The following is a 19,284-nucleotide window of genomic DNA, read 5'->3' as shown; positions in this document are numbered from 1 at the left end:
CACTAGCCATTTTTTAAAAGAGGTATGTGTTCCACTTCCATCAGTGACTGGAACACAGATCTCATTTTTGAATTTTTTAATTATGGATGGCTGAATTCAAATTATTTATGGGTTTCCCATCTTATACAGAATGTAAAAGATATGCAGACATAATATAATGCACTTGTGCAGATGACTTTAGATGCTGATGCACTAATATTAGTAGCAACAAAAAAAAAAAAAAAGGGTAAATTAGAGAGGAAAACTTCTAATTAGAAATAACTTATGTTATGTGCATGTTAAATCCCTCTACAGAAAGACTGCATAAGGCTAATATTATACTTTAATCGATAACAGATTTGCTTAATGGGTGATGTTATCTGATTAAAAGCAATATACAATGGAGGGAATAAAAAAATAAAAAAATTTTTTTTAATTTTATTCTTCCAGAATTTTTTTATTTTGTTTGATACCTTAAAATCTCTATAGCAAGCACACAAATTTTGGTTTTGATCTGCTAATTCATTTTTTTCCCTTTGCAGCACTGAATGAAGTGTCACAATGGATGAAGTGGAATATAGATCAGTAATTTGGTTCCTCTTTCTGCAAGGTAAAAGACCCAAAACAATCCATGAAGAAATGGTTGCTATTTATGGAAAAGGCTGTCCAGGTTACAGTGTTGTTGCACATTGGCAAAACCAATTCAAATGTGAAAGAACCTGAGTGCATGATGAAGAAATCCCAGGATACCCAGCAGCTGCTGTAACAGAATTGAATGTTACAAAAACTGAGGCAGTAATCCTGGAAGATTGCAGTATAAGCATCAAAGAACTAACTACAGAACTCCAAGCTAGTGTAGGTGGTCTGTGGAGAACAACCACCATCAACAGTTGCCGATGAAGCATTGCTTCAATGGTTCACTACAAAAAGAAGTGCTGGATCTTCAATAGATGGCCCAATTTCGTATGTAATGGCTGGCTGGATCGATTTTAAAAGCAAATTACAAGCATATTAATATAAATAATATATAGGTAATATACTAATATTATTTTTTTCTTTCTAATATTTCTTGTTTTTTGAATTAAAAAAAAAAAAAAAAAAAAAAATAGGAGACAGATTTAACCCATCTGATATAGTGAGTACGTTTATAACAAGAAAATTTTGTCTGTCCCTTGATGCTCGTTATAACCAAGTTTGAATATATATATAAAAAGCAGTACAAGTTTAAAAGTAAATTATCCAATTTAGTTGTGTGTGTATATATAAAATATGAAATATATATATAAGAGTGTATAAGGCCCAGTCAGACGAGTAAAAGTGGTAAAATATATATTACGAACATGGGTGAAATTAACGCAATTGATTAAAATATGCTGTATAGATAGAATGGTGTCAAAAGACTCGCACATAGGAGGGTAATCTGCCCTCAGCAGGAACGAATGTGTTGGATGGCTGTGTCCTATGCATAGTCGAGCAAGAACAAAACTTCCTCCCTACGATTCCTGCACAGACTAGACTGCAGTGTTTCAATTACAGGCTTTATCTGGTATAATTTATTTGTTCTCTCTCTAAGCCATAGTTCATGTTATCGGGAGTATATCTTGTTGTGTATTATTTGCCTGTAGTCTGTATAGGGGACTGACAGGCAATGATTATTAGTGGGAGCTGCTGATTTAGCTGCCATGTCGGCCAATTCACTTCCCCTAATCCCAATGTGGCTGGGAATCTAGCAGAAATGGATATCAAACTTGTGTTCATAAAGAGAAAGTATCTTCTGCTGAACTTGAAAGAGAACTCAATGGGAATTGTGTCTCAAAGATAATAAAGCCTGTAATACACTCAAGGAAATGGAATACAGTAAACCCCCGCTATTTGCGGGGGTTAAGTTCCTGAGAAATGTCGCGAATACCGAAAACGCGAATACTGAGTTATGGCTCCCATAGTAATAAAGGGGTTCCGTTCCAAAGTATGAAATATATAAGAAAAACTAGTTTAAAATTTTGTCTATGTATGTATTATATGTACATAGACAGTACATAGTCAAATGGAAGCATATGGCATCGAAATGAAAATAAGAAACAATTTAATATTAAATGTAATATTTATTAGAAATTTCAAACAAATCTTTCAAACCAGCGCCTTTGCTAGCAAAAAAAACTTATCCCGCCAGTGCTATCACCAGTTTCGCTAAAGTGTTGATAAAGGAGTTTTGCCTTTTTTTTTTTTTTTTTGGCTGATGCTGCATAAGCTTGGTTTCTTGCATCAAATGCCTCTACTAATGCTAAAAAAAAAAAAAAAAAAAAAAATGCCTTTTCACGAATGATGAGTGAACTTAACGGAATTTTATTTTGAGTTCGGTCTTCTATCCACAGATTTAAAGCCTTTTCCATTTTTTTCTAATTTAACATCACGAGTTACAGAGCAAATTTTTGAAACAATTAGCGCGTTTTCACAGACACTACGGCAGATTTTTTCTTCCGATTTTTTGATTGATCGTACCGTTGACTCATTGATTTTATAATGTTTTGCCACTGAAGAGGCACTTTCACCATTAGAAATTTTGTCTAATAACTCGCTAATCATCACCTTCTTTGATATTTTCACATTTCCCTTGTTATTCGTAGCATATTTTTGTACGGGTAAAAAGAACTTGTCCGCAATAAAGCACTTTCTATCATTAACACACTCGAAAAAGTCTGTTTTACACTGCAAAACGGTAGATTTATCACTTATGTAAGCATATCAATTTATTCAATTTATAAGCATATAAATTAAAAGCAAACAACAAACCTTCCATGTCGAGGGCATAACACATACTGAACAAGGATTAGCCAGAAACATCCACGCTCGCAATTTTGTCACCCCTCTGCCCCACCCACTGAACGCTGTTTTGACCGGGAAAGATAATTTTAGCCATGCCCATGTTTTTTTATGGCGGAAAATATTCACATTTTTTAAAGTTTCATTTTATATTAAATCAGCGATCGCGAATACAGATACCGTGAATAGCGGGGGTTTACTGTATATTATAGAGTAACTTACTCTATCAGAACTTACTGAGCAGGAGTCTCCTGCTCAGTAAGTTCTGATAGGTTGTGTTTTTAGTGCTCCCAGAATAAGGATTAAAAAATGTGTTAAAAAAGTTTTATCATGGAAAAGAATATATGTAGAAGATAGAGCTCAAGACGGTGAGTAAAACAAGTCTTCACTGACAGCTGCCAGACAAAAACTCGCGCTGCTGCGATCGTTTAAATATCTTGCAAAATTCCAATACTTTAACATTGAATATGGAATACAGTTAACATAGAGTTTTTTGGCTGGCAGTTTACATATACTGAGGTGGCCTTATTCACACACACTTGTGTTGATTAAGAGCCTTACCATTCTGGAACACTGGGAGGCTGATTGTGATGCTGGGGACATAGTTTTCATCGATTAGCATCAATCGCCAGCCTGATATTGAAGAAAAATCTCGGCCACCATGCCAACAATATAATACATTGGAACAACAGGAGCCACATTGCCTTCTTCACCAACAGGCTAACAAAGGAATTGGCGGGAAGACCGCTGGTCACCCGACATCCGGGTTTTTGGGGCTACACTAGTTAATGCACGTTCATAGACACGTTGCCATGGCAACCAGTGTCAACTGAGGCAGTTGCATATAACAGGGTGCATAATTTTAGGACCACCAACTTTGAAACCTTATATCTTGGCCCCTATTGAACATACAGTTATGAAAATTGAAATATGTATTCTGGGGAAAATTACTTCATCCCCTTGTGACTTGTACCGCCCTCTGGTGGCCCTTTCGGGAGATCGATAATAACTTTTGAACGGGTGGCCCGACCCCCACAAAAATTGGTACTCGGAATTTTGGCATCAACACCCATCAGCACACCAACTTTCAACCATATCTGATAATAACTTCGCCTTAAACGGGATGAAAAGCGAAAGGGTTTTTCATCCCGGAAACTTTTAGGTGGCATAACTTCAACCCTAATTGACTGAGGAAGCTCAAACTTTAAACCTACCACTCACCAATGGTCCCCAAGAACTAGGCACAGTCGCGCCCTCCAGCAGAGTACCCATTTTGACTAGGAAGCCATTGATTTGAATCCACAAGAATCCACATAACTTCCTCCCAAATTGCCTGAGGAAGCTCAGAAATAAAACCCAACATCCACCAGCGGTCCCCAACAACTTGGCACACTTGCGCCCCCTAGCGGAGGATACAACAGGACTTGAAGGCTAATTGCCTAGAATCCACAGAACATTGACTCTAATGCATCCGTGGGCGTGGTCCTTTCAACAATGGATTCAACGCCGGATACCTCCTCATTGTCCTCTGAACCACAGCTAGATAACTGGAGCATGGACACTTCAGACGAAGCACCTTCTGTAAACCCAACGAACAACTCAGTGGCAAGACTGAAAGAAGCCGTAGTCGCCTTAGTTGCCCTGAAGGGTGATCCTGCAAAAGGCGCCAAACAAGACACAACTAGCAATACCATCGATAAGGTAATTAATGAGAATGGAAATGAAATAGTGACGGATAGCCATAGCTACATCATAAACAAAAATGACAATCTGAATGATTCCTTAGTTGAAGATAATGTAGAAGCCATGAGCACCCTTAGGAAACACTTTCTAAACACTTGCAAGGTGCAACGGGTCATCACCCCCCAACTGGTCGCGGATCTGCTTGATCTGTGGGGTGACCTGGAGAAAATAGTTACGAAAACAACATTGGAAAATCAGAGATTAAGAACGATCATTGACTGCAAGCAAATGTCGTCCTCCACCCCAGTATATACCTATGCGCAAGCCGCCTCACTTAGAGTCGACAAGAAAACTGAAGCACAGCTGGCCCCAGCTGGCTCACAGGCTAGACATGTGGTACTGATAAAGGCAAACCCCCAATGTGTCCATCAGACTAGTGATGAGGTCAATAAGGCCATCACTAACAACCTAAAAACGGAGTTAAAAAATATAAAAATCAAATCGATCAGACAAGTTAGAGACAAGGGGGTAGCAATAGAGACCGCCATCCAACAGGATTTAGATAAAATTAAAAACTGTACAAAACTTAATGAAATGAATCTCACCGTGGACTTACCAAAAAAACTAAACCCCACCATGGTCATCTATGGTATCCAAAACGAAACTCCAGAGGAGGATATACTGGAAGACTTATACGACAAGAATCTAAGCAGCACCAAAATAACCATGGAGGAATTCAAAAAGGAAGTGAAGATACGCTTCAAAATGTTTTCCAAAAACAAAAATAGCAAACACTGGGTTGTTGAATTCACTCCCAGAATAAGAAAACACTTAGTGAATATGGGTAACCGTATCTACCTCGGCTGGTCAGTTCATACAGTCAAGGACTTCCTTATTGCCTCCCGTTGCACAAACTGTCTCCAATACGGCCATTCACAAAAATACTGCAGACAACCAAAACCAACGTGTGGACATTGTGGATTGGAGGGCCACCAACAATCCTCATGCCCATCAACATCAAACCCTGCCTCCTGCTCCAACTGCCTGCGCAGGAAGCGTGACGCTGCACACTCCTATCGAGACCCATCATGCCCTGAGTTCACCAGAGCACAGGAATTAACCAAACTAAGAACAAATTACATTCAATCCTAGAGCTAACGCCCACAGTACTGTCCGCTTCTGCCAACTTAACTGTCAGCGATCCGCATCAGTCCTGTCAGACCTAGCCAAGCTCTCCCAGGACAAAAGCTTTGACATCCTCGGCCTCCAGGAGCTGTACTCCTACAAGGGCAAGGTCAAAGGCCTCCCCTACTCCTTCAGAATCATCCAATCTGACCCAGCAGTTGACGGATCTGGAAGGAACGCAACCTCAAGAGTCTGGGCAGCACTGGCCGTGGCTAACCCTTCCCTCACAGTCAGCCGAATCAATAGCCTCTGCACAAAATACGCAGCAGCTGCGTGCGTTGAGGGTAGTTTTGGGCAACTGTATGTCATCTCCCTGTACATGAGATGCTCCAGAGTCTCCCAGGAGATTGAGCCGTTCGTTAACTACCTCAAAAACGCAATGAATACACTAGTAGGGAAAAGCATAATTATTCTAACAGATGCAAATGCATCTTCACCAATGTGGAACAGCCCAACGGCAGACTCCAGAGGGGAAATCCTGGAGGAGTTGATTGCCACAAAAAATCTTAACATCTGTAACACACCCGGCCACCCACCTACCTTCTCCTCCGCCTCAGGAACCTCTCACATCGACATAACACTGTCAACCTCATCCATAGCAGACTGCATAAAAGAATGGAAGCTACATCCCTCATGGACGTCGAGTGACCACTCGGTTATAGCCTTCTCCTTCTGCCCACTCATACACCATGCACTCAGGAGGAAATCCTATGATCTTCCCAGATACAAAATAAGGAACTCAGACTGGGAAAAATTTGACAACCTGGCCAAAACTGCATTCCTTAACAATGACAAAGACCTGGCAAACCTGCCACCTCCTGACCTACTCTTGACAGACTTCATGACGCAGTGCACCGCAATCTGCGACTCCTCCTTTCGGAAGAAGTCCCGCAAACCAAACTACGTGCCCTGGTGGACAATGGAACTCACGGACCTTCGGAAAGCCCTGAGGAAGGCACGGAAGCAACTTAGCCGTGCAAGAAGGACCCAGAGATCGCCAGCTGAAATAGATTTTAAATAGATCTATTTTAATGGAATTTACAAGGAAAAACACAAAGCGTGGGGAAAACTTGTTGAAAAATCCATGAGTACAGACCCTTGGGGCCTAGTTTACAGGCTCATCTTTGATAAGATCCACCCAGGGGAGATCACTCAATCCACCCTGAATCAAAACAATCAGGAGTCACTTACATGGGAAGATTCAATCAACAACCTGCTCGACGGAATCATACAGCAAGACTGTCCCACCGCGGAGGGTACCACCCAAACAACGCTTCGGCTGGACCATCTAACCTACTCGGCCACAAGCTATGAGGACCCCTTCTCCCACATAGATATAGACCATGCAGTCAGCACGCTAAAATCAGGAAAATGCCCTGGACTGGATCTCCTGGAGGTCACAGTAGTCAAACGAATTTGGTCCATCTCCCCAAACACCCTGATACAGTTGTTCAATTCTTGTCTAAACCACGGTTCCTTCCCCAAGGCATGGAAGCAGGCAAACTTGAAATTACTGCTGAAAGGACCGGACAAACCATCCAACCAAGCGTCATCATACCGCCCAATAGCCCTTCTCCCCGTCCTGGGAAAGGTGCTAGAAAAACTACTTGCAGCTAGAATACGCACATTATACAACTCAAAGAGCCTCAATTCCAACTCCCAGTTTGGCTTCACTGCAGGCAAATCAGCGGTTGATGCTATAAACCATGTCCTGGAGTCTATCTCATCCTCGGAATATACCTACGTCCTCGGTCTCTTCGTGGACTTCAAAGGGGCCTTTGACACCGTTTGGTGGCAAAGTGTCCTGGAAAGGTTGCGGAGGGCCGGGGTCTCCGCCCCAATCTACCGATTAATGTCCGACTATTTCACAGACCGTAGCCTCATGGTCTACAATGGATCCTGCTCAGTAACCAGACTGGTCACTCGAGGCTGCCCCCAGGGATCAGTTCTTGGCCCCCTTTGCTGGAGCTTGGTCCTTGACGGGTGGCTCGCCACCGGTCAACCACAAATCACAAAGGTAGCCTTTGCAGACGACCTAATCTTGCTTATAAATGGAAACTCCAGGCGGGAATTGGAAACACTAGCCACGGATGTCCTGGAAGATCTGGACCAGTGGTGCATAACCCATAAGCTAACAATCTCAACAGAGAAAACTTGCCAGATGCTCTTAAAGGGCCACCTTGACCCACGTAGGCCACCAAAGATCAAACTTAGGAACACAACAATCAAACTGGTTGAAACATACAAATACTTGGGGGTAATGCTGGATAACAAGCTCAGTTTCATTCCTCATGCTAAGTACTTGCTAAGGAAAACCAAAATCTTAACAGGAAACCTAATGAAAATAACCAGGAAATCATGGAAGATAAAGCCATCAACGCTAAGACTATATTATAATACCCTCTTCCTCCCCACTGTTTGCTACGCTGCAGGAGCTTGGGCACCGAGCCTGAGCAGAGGACAAGTCCGCAAAATACTTCTGCGAGCCCAACGCTTCTTCCTCCTGGCCACCTCCAGGGCTTGCCGGACCATCTCTACCACTGCCCTAAGTGTCATCTGTGGGAAACGTCCAGTAATATACGATGTGATTGACACCTTCCTGCAATACCAAAGAAAACAGCCCATTCCCAAGAGCATAGCACAATACAGCATAGATGCTGCCCTACCAACTAAAGAAGATAACAACCGGCTCAGACAATTGTACTTAGCTGACTGGCAAAGGGACTGGACCGATTCTCCCCTTGGCAGAATAACATTTACATACTTGCCAGAAGTCATAGAAATCAATAAAACAAGCAAGCCCTGGATCAACCCGGGACTCTATACAATGTTTCTACTAACAGGACATGGCAGCATAAATGCCAAGCTCTTCACTTTCAACCTGGTTGAATCCCCCAACTGTGCTTGCGGGGAGCTTGAGACGGTGTCCCATATCATCTTTGACTGCAATTACTATGTGGACCTTAGAACACAACTCCAAATTGTAACAAACGTATACAACCCCAATGACCTGCCAATGCTACTCGACAGCCCCGAGTCCTTCTCAGCGCTGGCCACCTTCGCGGAAAAGGTATTCTCCCGTAGAAAGAGAATACAAGCCACAGGAAACTAGGAACACAAGAATAAACACTGCTACAGACTGTATTGGAATCAATGTAAATCAACGAAATCAACGTATTAATTGAGTGCGCTTCAACTCCAGGTCAGGATTGGGCCCTGCGGGAATTGGGCGCACTCCAAACCATGTTACTTCAGTAATTCCAAAAAATTTAAGGGTGTGGTCGTTCCAGGACAGGATTGGGCCCTGCGGGAACTGGGCACACTCCATACCATGTAGAGCCAATGTTGAATTTAAAATACTATGGGTGTGTCCCGAGATCTAGGTCAGGATTGGGCCCTGCGGATCCGGGTGCACAACTATATAGATTGAAGCTGAGTTAACACAAAATGTGTTATTGATAACTGATTCTAAACAAGATAGTAGAACCTGGCTGCCTCCTCGCGGCTAGGGACGGGAGCGGGGGTTGAGGCTCTACTTGCCTTCAGCCCCCTGCTGCTAAATGCCAGATGCCAGCCACAACAACATATACAACACTCCACACACACTAAAATGAACATCAAAGATCTAAGTGCCATCAGCATTAAGAATCCTAAACTAAATTAGTCTAATACGCCATACTACTCTATCTCGCGCCTTCCAAACTTCCAAAACTTAAACTAGCGATAAACTTAATTCTTCCCTAGTGCATTCATGTCACCCTATACTAAACTAACGCTAAACTTAAACTCCTCGCACGCGCGGGTGTAAATAGTAATCCCAAAGCAAAACGCGGCTAAACCTAAATTAAACTCAAAATAGTCACTTCAAAATTCAAGTCGTTCTCCTTAGATGAATCATTACAATTCTGCTGGCAATAACTACCGCTTAATAGACGGCGGACATAGGGGGAACCCTGGAAACCGCCAGTAACCTACATAAACACACACATACACCTGGATGATGGAAATGTATATATAATTGTATATAAACCTATATAAGTTTTGTATATATATGAAATGAATGTATGTAAATTGTGTGTATTAATAAATGAAATGAAATGTATATTATAGACCTTTGATACTAACTAGTTCCAATGTGATTCAAGGCTAACTCTACAGCATGCAACTCTGCAGTGTATATGTTGGATTCAGGAAGATTCTGCTGAGATATAGTAGTGTCTGAAAAGACAGCAGCAGATCCCACATAAGATTCCAACTTTGAGCTGTCTATGTAAACTGGTAGGAAGTCAGTGTTCAGCTCCGTGTGCTGAATAGAGCTGCAGGTAGACAGATGATGGAGTCTCAGACTTTGTCCAGTTCTTAAGGGAAAAGTAGCATGATGGAATATAAGCATGCCAAGGTTTGCTTTGGAGTTTGGGCAACCTTGTCTACGGTGATGTTGAACTCTCTGAATAGCTCTTGGACAAGAATACTGAAGGGTCAGTCGGCAGTCTGATGGGCATTGTACAAATTTTCCCAACATGGCTCAAAAACAGATGGCTAAGTAGGATGGTCTGGCAGAGATTTAAGTTTTAGAGACAAATGCTTACGTCGAAACAAGAGTGGTGGTTCATTTGCTTCAACGTATTGGCTCTGGACAGGGGATGTTTGAAATTCTCCAGAAGCGATATGGATAGTCGGACGGTGGACAGGGTCCAGCCATCGAAGTGCGCACTCGATCTCTCTCTCTCTCTGGCTAAACCGTATACGTGGGACCTGTAATCTATTTTGGATCGTACAAGAGCACAGTAAATGCATAGTAGGGTGGTGCATCAGTCTGCACCCCAAGATGTAGAGGACAGAGAGCGGAGAGTATTAAGACCTCTTGAGTTGGCAGATATGTTCCAGAAAGGCCAAATTTTTATCGAAAACGAAATCCAAGAAGTTTGTTTCTGACACCATTGGAATAGCATTTTGTCCAGGCATTAATTAAGGTTCAGAATGAAGATTATGTTTACGCCCATTATAATAGGGTCTTAATTTGGTCTTATGGGTTTCTGATATCACATAGGCAATGTAATAATAAGATGAAAATTGTTAATTTCATTGTAGAGTAGAGCCTAGCAATGGGCATAATTGAGAGTCATAATAAAAATAATTCATTATGGCATTTTCACAGATTATATGCAAATTTGATGATTACAAAAGTGACATGGGAGGGAAAAAAATGGACAGATTCAATGTTATGAAAACTAAAGTGCCATTACCTCTCGGCCTATATATATATAAATATATATATTCCAATTGATTTTGATTTGCGAGTGGTTGTGAAAAATTTGGGCGGGAAGCATTACCAGTAATTAAGGCCTAACTAATTGGCTAGCTGTAGTTGTACTAGCAGTTGTTGGATCACCTATAGTTCCATGTTAACTATTAATATGGGATCAAGTTAACAAAAATATAAACAAAGTTTGGAAAGATTAGAGATTTAAAGAAGGAGGAGAGAGGAAATAAAGACAATTATTAAAGATTAAATCAAGAAAGGTTAGAAATATAGCTAGGGAGAAATTAGGAAGGTGACTTTCTTTCACATGACCATCTCTCTGTTACTTCCTTGGGGCTTTGAGCAGATATATAGCCATACTAAAGAATGTCTCATGCATACCAGTTCTGTAGTCTCAATAACAGTTTTGCTTTGTAAGTACTCATGTTAAGTTATGGATGTCCTTTATTAATAAGTCAAATAAAAGCAAATAAATTTTATAAACTGCAATTGTTAATTATAGTTCTGAGAAATAGTTCATTCAGTCACTATTTTATAGCTTAATTTACAGAAATCTCTGCAACTATCCCATATACTTGAAGATGATAGCATTTTCTCAGAACTTTTTACTTACCTGAAAATGATCAGCGTTTAGAGTCACATTTAGACCTATTTCCTATAATGTATAGTCACTTCTAGACCAAAGTAACAGGCGCAATTTGGTCATAGTAGCCCTTGCACCATTAAACCCCACTCCAACAACAACATTTAAGCTGGGTGACTATTTCATAAAACAATTCTATATAATGCTATATAAACTTGCTTCCTTGCATCATGCCTTTACTAATGCTGTTATTTGGTTGTGTATACTGTTGGAAAATATATATTAATAACAGTAATAAAATAATAAAAATAAATAAATAAAAAATAAACTGTGTTTCCTGGTGCAGATAATTATCCAAATAACCTTGGAATTTCCCCAAGCTGTAGGCCTCAATTATTCTGGGAAGATACTTATTCCAATAATTAACAACTCACTAGCTAAAATCCAAATAAACAATGTCAAAATTATTTCCTACATCCAACTCATGGATGACTGTCAAAACAGCTAAATAATGGCTTGTTAAAAATGATTTCTGCTTAACAAATTATGTTTATCCTTCAAAATTTCATTTCTATCTAAATGTCCTCATAATGCCCTCCTGACCGCTGCCTCCATGATTTTCCCTACCACTGAAGTCAGATCGACAGGTCTGTCAGTCACTCTTTAGAACTGCCTTTTGGTAATAGACTTCTTTAATCCAATGATACCCACATAATTAACTGTAATCTTCAAGGCATTCACTCACTGTCTCTCTCAAAACTACTGGGCATATGCCATCAACTTCAGGAGCCCTACTTGCATTTTAGGCTTGAGGATTTGCAAGAGGGTGTTTTAAATACATTTGACAAGGTTTACTGAACAGCATTTTATCTTCTATATGGAAATGTGTATGATGTTGGACCAAGCAGTCAAGAAAATCAGTACTGAAAACAGATTTCATTAAGGCATGCAGTATGGATAATAATGACTAAGTTCTGTAAAATGACACGCATTGACAGAGCATGGAGGCCACTCAAAAAGAAACAAGTGTTACCAGTAATGTGCCTGTTAAGAAATTTTTGACAAATTTCTGTAGTCTCAAAAATTAAAAAAAAAAACAAAAAAAAACATAAATAAATAAAAAAATAATCCACAGAATGGCACATATGCCATTTCTAGGTGCCTTTTCCCACTGGGGTTATAGGGACCTGACAAGTTCTACTCACAGACCCTTGAAATGTACAAAAATGAGAATTTCAAAAATATTTGGTTTTCTAATGAGTGTTATATGCATTCACATCGGTTTCCTAATGAATGTAAGGATACTTTAACAAACAAACAAACAATACACTGGCACTTCTTTCATAAAAAGGAAGAGTTCCATGCAGCCCTCGTAATTAACGTTAATATTCAAAGAATTCTCTCGCTGCATCTAATTCTACCCATATGCCAATACTGTCATGCCATTTCCAGTCATGGGATTACTGGTCCCTACTTTAGCAAGAATGAAAGTCCGGTTTGGTTTGGTTTACAGCTTTTATGGTGCATCAGCATCAAAGCTGATAATGTGTCAAGTCAAATGGTATATATATAAATAAATAAATTAATATATATATATAAATTGTATAAACTAATAAAACAAGATTATATAAAGTAGTTATAAAAGATAAAACCGTAAATGCATTCTAAACGAAATTATAAAAATTAATAAACTGTAAAAACTTGAACGTATCTGACACTCATCACTGGATAAAATTGGACAAGTACTAGTCCGATGGCTAAAACATCGATGATGTTCATTATTAAAAGATGCACATTCAATTAAAATGTGGCAAACTATTAAAATGGCACCACAATTTTCACCTATAGGACGATCAATTGGCACTCAACAGATAGGAAGGTGTTAGCATTAATAGAGGCATATGATGCAAGAAAGCAAGCTTATACAGCATCAGCCAAATCCTTCCCATTTCACCCATCCATTCACTCCAAATGTTTGTCTCATTCTGCTTTGAATTTATTTAAGATGTCCACTTCTACAACATTTAGAAGTTTGTTTCAACAATCAACCATCTGCTGGATAAAGGCTGGACATCTATTTCCACACATCTATTCTACAACTGTCTTTCCTCAATTTGAATTTATGTCCCCTCAGGCAATTAATCTGGGCAAGAGGAAGAATCCCATCAGCACTGAACTTGCTCAAAACATTCAAGGCCTTATACACATCAATCAGATCACTTCGCAGGTGCCTAGTCTCCAGACGCCGCAATTTGAGAACTTAGGGCTTTCTTCATGAGATCAACCTTTTGTTCCCCTCATCAATCTCGTTGCCCTTCTCTATACTAGTTCCAGCAGCTCTATCCTTCTAAACTGAGGCCTCCAGACCTGTATACAGTACTCAAGGAGTGGCCTGACTGTTGCCTTATACAAGGGGATAATCACCTCCTTATCCCTGCTAGAAAAATTCCTGTATATCACTGACAAGACACCATGAGCTACTCTTGCAGACTGTCTGCACTGCTCAGAAAATTTCATGTCCGACGACACAATTACCTCTAAGTCTCTTTCATTCTTCATTACACTACATTGAGCATAGTTCCACACAATTGACATGTTACTCTGGGGTTGCTACTACCCACATACAGTACTTTACATTTCTCAATGTTAAACTTCAGTTGCCAGCTCTAAGCCCATCTGATCAATTTCTCTAGATCCTGTTGCAGGAGTGTACTGTCATTAGTGTCATTAACAACCCTGGCAACCTTTGTATTGTCTATAAACTTGGACATTAAGCCTGACTGGTTGGTTGTTTGGGTTTTAATGGCGCATTAGCAACTAGGGCTAAAATGTGCCAAATCCACGTCCCATACAAGATAACAGTAAAAATTGTAGTGATGTAATTGCTTAGGTCACTATGTCAATATGTATAAAACTATAAATATGTACAAAGTAAACTAATACAAAAATGTATTTAAATATTTTTTAGAAAAGGTTTCTTGATTTTAAAATACCTAAAAACAACTGACACACTGTTGTCAAATAAAATCTGACTGAGTGTATAAGGTTCAGTCAGATGGATAAAAACATTAAAATACATAAAAAACATTTCTGTCTATATAGTGGACATTCAGTTAAAATATGATGAATGGTTAAAAATGTGTCAATCCTCACACATTGGAGAGTCATCTGCCCTCAGCAAGAATGTGTGTGTGTGCAAGATGACTGTGTCCTATGCGGAGGCAAGCTAGAACAATTTCCTCTCTACGATTCCTGCAGACTGGACTGCTAATGTTTGATAAGACTTTATCTGATATAGTTTGTTTGTGACCTGCTCATGCTAAGATGTTGCCATTGGGAGAGTAATGTAGAGTGTATTGGCTGCCTGCAGTCTGTATCAGGAACTAACAACATGCTGTTGTTGTTGGGCTGTGAGATCTGGTGCCAGCAACAGCTGATTCATTACCCTGGACCTTACAATATCCATTGCGAAAGGTCCGGGCTTCTATTCTGGTTAGAGCAATTTGCAACTGTCTTTCAATAGTATTCATACTTTGTGATTGGCAGGATATAGTGAGGTCACTGCATACATGTATTTTTGAATAGCTTTTGGAAGATCTTCCAATATGTCGTTGACCCGAATCGCAAATAGGGTAACACTCAGTATTGAACCCTGCGGGACACCCTCCTCCTGAATGCACGATGCTGACAGCTTGTTTCAATATCGGACTTGAAAGGTGCACAATTTTAAAAAGTTCTGAATTATTTGAGGAAGGTAGTCTCTCAGCCCCAACTGATGCATATCTTTAATGATGCCATGACTGCAAGTGGTATCGAATACTTTGTGAATATCTAGGTTAACCATCACTAGATGCTGTTTCATGACGAAGGGATTTTGTATGTTGCATTCAATTTTTACAAGTAAATCTTGGGTAGATCTGTTTTTACGGAAGCATATTGGTGATCATAAAGAAGATTCTGGAAATTTAGAAACCAGGTGAGCCTCTTATGCACCATCCTTTCGAATATTTTGCCCAAACAGCGTGGTAATGATATTGGTCTGTAATTCTGGATTAGAGTGGGATCTTTGCTTGGTTTTGGTACAGCACAGATATAGGATTGCCACCATGACAGAGGATATGTATTTTTTGAAAAGATACGGTTATAGAATAGTAATAATATGCCAAAACTAGCTTCACATAAATGTTTCAGCATACTGTAGTGCATGCCATCTGGTCCTGCTGCACTATTTGATGATTTGCTTAAGCTTAAGCATTCCCTGAGCTCAACTAGAGTAAAAGGCTGGTTATAAGGAAGTGAGTCTAGTTTGAAAATTAAATTTTTGACCTTCTTCATTAATTTTAATGAACTGAAAGGAGGTCACATAAGAGGATCAGGTGGAAATATTATAAAAAAGACTCTGCTAATGCATTTACAATATCAGTAGGGGAAGATAAGTTCTGCCCATTCGATTGTATTATTAGAGAATGCAATGGTAGCAATTTCCTATTGAGAGCTCGTTATTTTTTTTTACAGATAATTTGAGTGTCAGTATTTTTGTTAATGGACGAGGCTAAGTTAATCCAGGATTCATGTTTTGCTTTTTTTCCTAATTTGTCTTGCTTTAGCTCTGAGTTTTTTGTAAACAATTAGATTGGCGGTAGTTGAGAATTTATGAAAGTGGTTCCAATCTCGGTTTTTATCACATTTTGCTTTGGAGCATTCTTCATTCCACCACTAATTTTGGTGTACATGCTTACACTGGGTGGATTTTGGAATGGAAATTTCTGCTGCAGATAATATATGGCTGGTAATGTGGTCAGTTATGTCATCAAGATTGTGTTGCTGTATGTATTGCTTTTCAAGTATGACACATGTGGAATAGGTTTTCCAGTCTGCTTTGTGGAAGTTCAAAGAAGTACGGCCTTCAGGGTATGACACAAGCTGTGTTTGAATTGAGTTAATGATGGGAAAATGAATCATTCAGCACTGACCATGATGCCTATCCATCTTCAGCCACTGACCTAAAGATGGATAGGTTGATGGCTGATGTAGTACCTGAAGGTAGTTGAACATGAGTTGGACAGCCAGAATTTAACAGAGTCAGGTTATGATTATCCAGGAATGTTTCGATTAATTGGCCTTTCCTATCCATGGTGGAAGATCCCCACAATGGATGGCAACCATTGAAATCACCAAGTAAACAGACAGGAGGTAGACATTTTGTGATAAGACTGTCAAGTTCAGTCTGAGAGCAAGGATAATTCGGTGATATTTAAATGGATGCATTAATATTAAATACATATTTAAATGGAAACGATATTCCCATTGCTATCCAAACTGCTACAACTTCTAAGGAGGTTTGTAGTTGGAGATGTCTTGAGGGTATTGTACTTTTCACAAGTATAGCTACCCCACAAGCAGGAGAGTCAGAAACCCTGTCTCCCCTAAACATAGTATAATTTTTCAATTTGATGTAAGTGTGTGGTGATAAAAAGGTTTCCTATAAGCACACACCTACTGTATTAGTTTGAATTAGTAAATCATTCTGGTCATCTATATTTCTGCATAATCCTCTACAGTTCCCTGGTAGGAATTTATTCATTGATTGGGTTTGATTGAGGAAGATTGATTTGACTGTTTTTTCCGAGAAGGTTTCTGTCTGCTTAGTTTTGGGTTTTCATTTCTAGGAAAGGATTGGACATCCTGTATCCATAATATCATTAGTATGAAACTCTAGTACTGTGTCGTCATTCTCTAATTGAACATCAGTTTCCATATTGCTATTTCGTGGTTTCCCTTTCTTCTGATTTTCATCAGTAGTTGATTTTGTTGTTTCAGGAAAGGTTGAGATAGCATCAGTTGGGACACTGATCGGCATACTGCTGGTTTCATTGACTGTAGGTTTCTTATTATATGATAACAGTTTTGGCCAGATGGCAAAGGAAATGCTCGGTTCTATGGAGACATCTGTTTGAGTTGCAGCTGAGTGGCTGCTTCTGGTGACCGATGCATATGATCGGCTAGGCATGGTTAGTAGCACTTGCTTTCTTGCTTCAGGGTATGTGACTTTATGATCCATTTTATATTTCTGTATTTTTTTTGCCTGTTTTCCAAAGGTCACATGCTTTAGAAAATGTTGGGTGGTTTCCCCTTACAGTTTGGACAAATAGGAGTGGAAGCTGTACAGTCTTCTTGAGAATGCTCCTTGGAACCACAAAGAGGACACACAGCATCGCCTCGGCATGATGTCTGAGAATGGCCATACTTCTGACACTTAAAGCAGTGAATGGGGTTCGAGATGTAAGGCCGAATCTTGCAGTTTAAAGTCACCATTTTCAATCATCAGCCATTTTCAATCCACTGCACGATGAAGGCCTCTCCAACAACTTTCCAGTTCCTTCTGTTTCGTGCAATGGCCATCCATTTACTATCCACAAACTCCTTACTAACTCTGCATAACTATTAAAATTTTCCTCTATTTCTTTGGGATCGTGGCTTATGATCTCAATGTCATCTGCAAATCGTAAATGGTTTAGGTACTCTCCATTCACATTGACTTCAGTCTAGTCTTCTGAAAGCTTCCTCAAGGGCAGCAGTAAACAACTTCGGTGATATTGTATCTCCTTGTCGAACTCCTTTCTCAATTTTAAATTTGCTACTGTCTTTGTCTAGTCTAATAAAGGAGGTAGCATTGTTATATATTTTTTTCAAAATCATAATATATGGGGTATCTATGCCTTGTTTTTCCAGTGCCCGAAACACTGCCTTATGCTGTATGGAGTCAAATGCCTTTTCGTAATCCACAAATTCCAGGCATAATGGCGTTTTATATTCATTTGCTTTCTCCATTAGCTGCAATATTAAGTGAAGGTGATCCATAGTTGAGAATTCTGTCCTAAAGTGAGCCAGCTTGCTCTTTCGATTGATTCTCATCAAATATTCTTTCTAATCTGTTAGTAATGACCCTTGTGAACAACTTGTAGATGTGGGATAACAAGTTAATTGGTCTATAATTTCCAATTTCTGATTTATCTCCTTTGTTATGCAGCAAAACTATGATTGCATTATTCCACTCTTTAGGCATCACACCTTTTCTAATGCATATTGTGAAGAGTCTTGCCAGTTTTTGTGTCATGTCTGTTCCTCCCAATTTTAACAACTCTACACAACTTCATCTTCCCCGGGACTTTCTGATTCTTCATTTTCTTCAACGCATGTTCTACCTCATCAGGAAGGATATCGGGTATGTTGTATGTGTTACTAATTTGCGATCCATCTTCCTCACTGCTGGCATCATTCCCTCACTCCTTGTATAATTCTTTATAGTTATCCTACTATTTGAATTATGCCTTCTCTGCTATTTATAAGTACACCATCGCTATTCCTCAGTTTCAGTATCATATGTCTTTCTGTATTACTGTTCATGGTTGCTGATTTAAGTCCTTTGTTTTCCCTTAATGCTTGTTCCACTCTTCTTATGTCCTCTCTGAGTCTCTTTCTAATGGCTTAATATACTCAATTTTCTCCTTGTCAGTGTTTATCTTGCTCTTCATTTGTTGTGTTTGGTTCATCATGACAAGTGTTTCTCAACTAATGTTTTCTTCTTTGGATTTCTTTTTACCTATAGGTTTCTTGGTCTTTATCACTTTCAGAAAATTGTAATATTCCTCGTTGATATCTTGGTCCTGAGCAGTCTGCAGAAGCTCAAACTTGTTCTTAAGTTCCAGTACATACTGCTTTTTCTCCTCTTCTGTTATCTCAAAGACCTTCGTAAAGTAACCTGCTTTAA

General features: G+C 39.5%; 1 protein-coding gene across 1 annotated transcript in view; it reads right to left on the bottom strand.

Moving 5' to 3' along the window:
* Polr2G (DNA-directed RNA polymerase II subunit Rpb7) overlaps positions 1-19,284 on the bottom strand; it is a 147,973-nt gene that overhangs the window by 109,547 nt on the left and 19,142 nt on the right. The gene's annotated exons all lie outside the window — the stretch shown is intronic.

Source organism: Mastigoproctus giganteus, chromosome 8 (genome assembly GCF_048544385.1).
Source record: "Mastigoproctus giganteus isolate SK-2022 chromosome 8, ASM4854438v1, whole genome shotgun sequence".
Lineage (NCBI taxonomy): Eukaryota > Metazoa > Arthropoda > Arachnida > Uropygi > Thelyphonidae > Mastigoproctus > Mastigoproctus giganteus.
The sequence above is the reverse complement of the archived record's forward strand: the minus strand, read 5'-3'. Positions and strand labels throughout refer to the sequence as shown.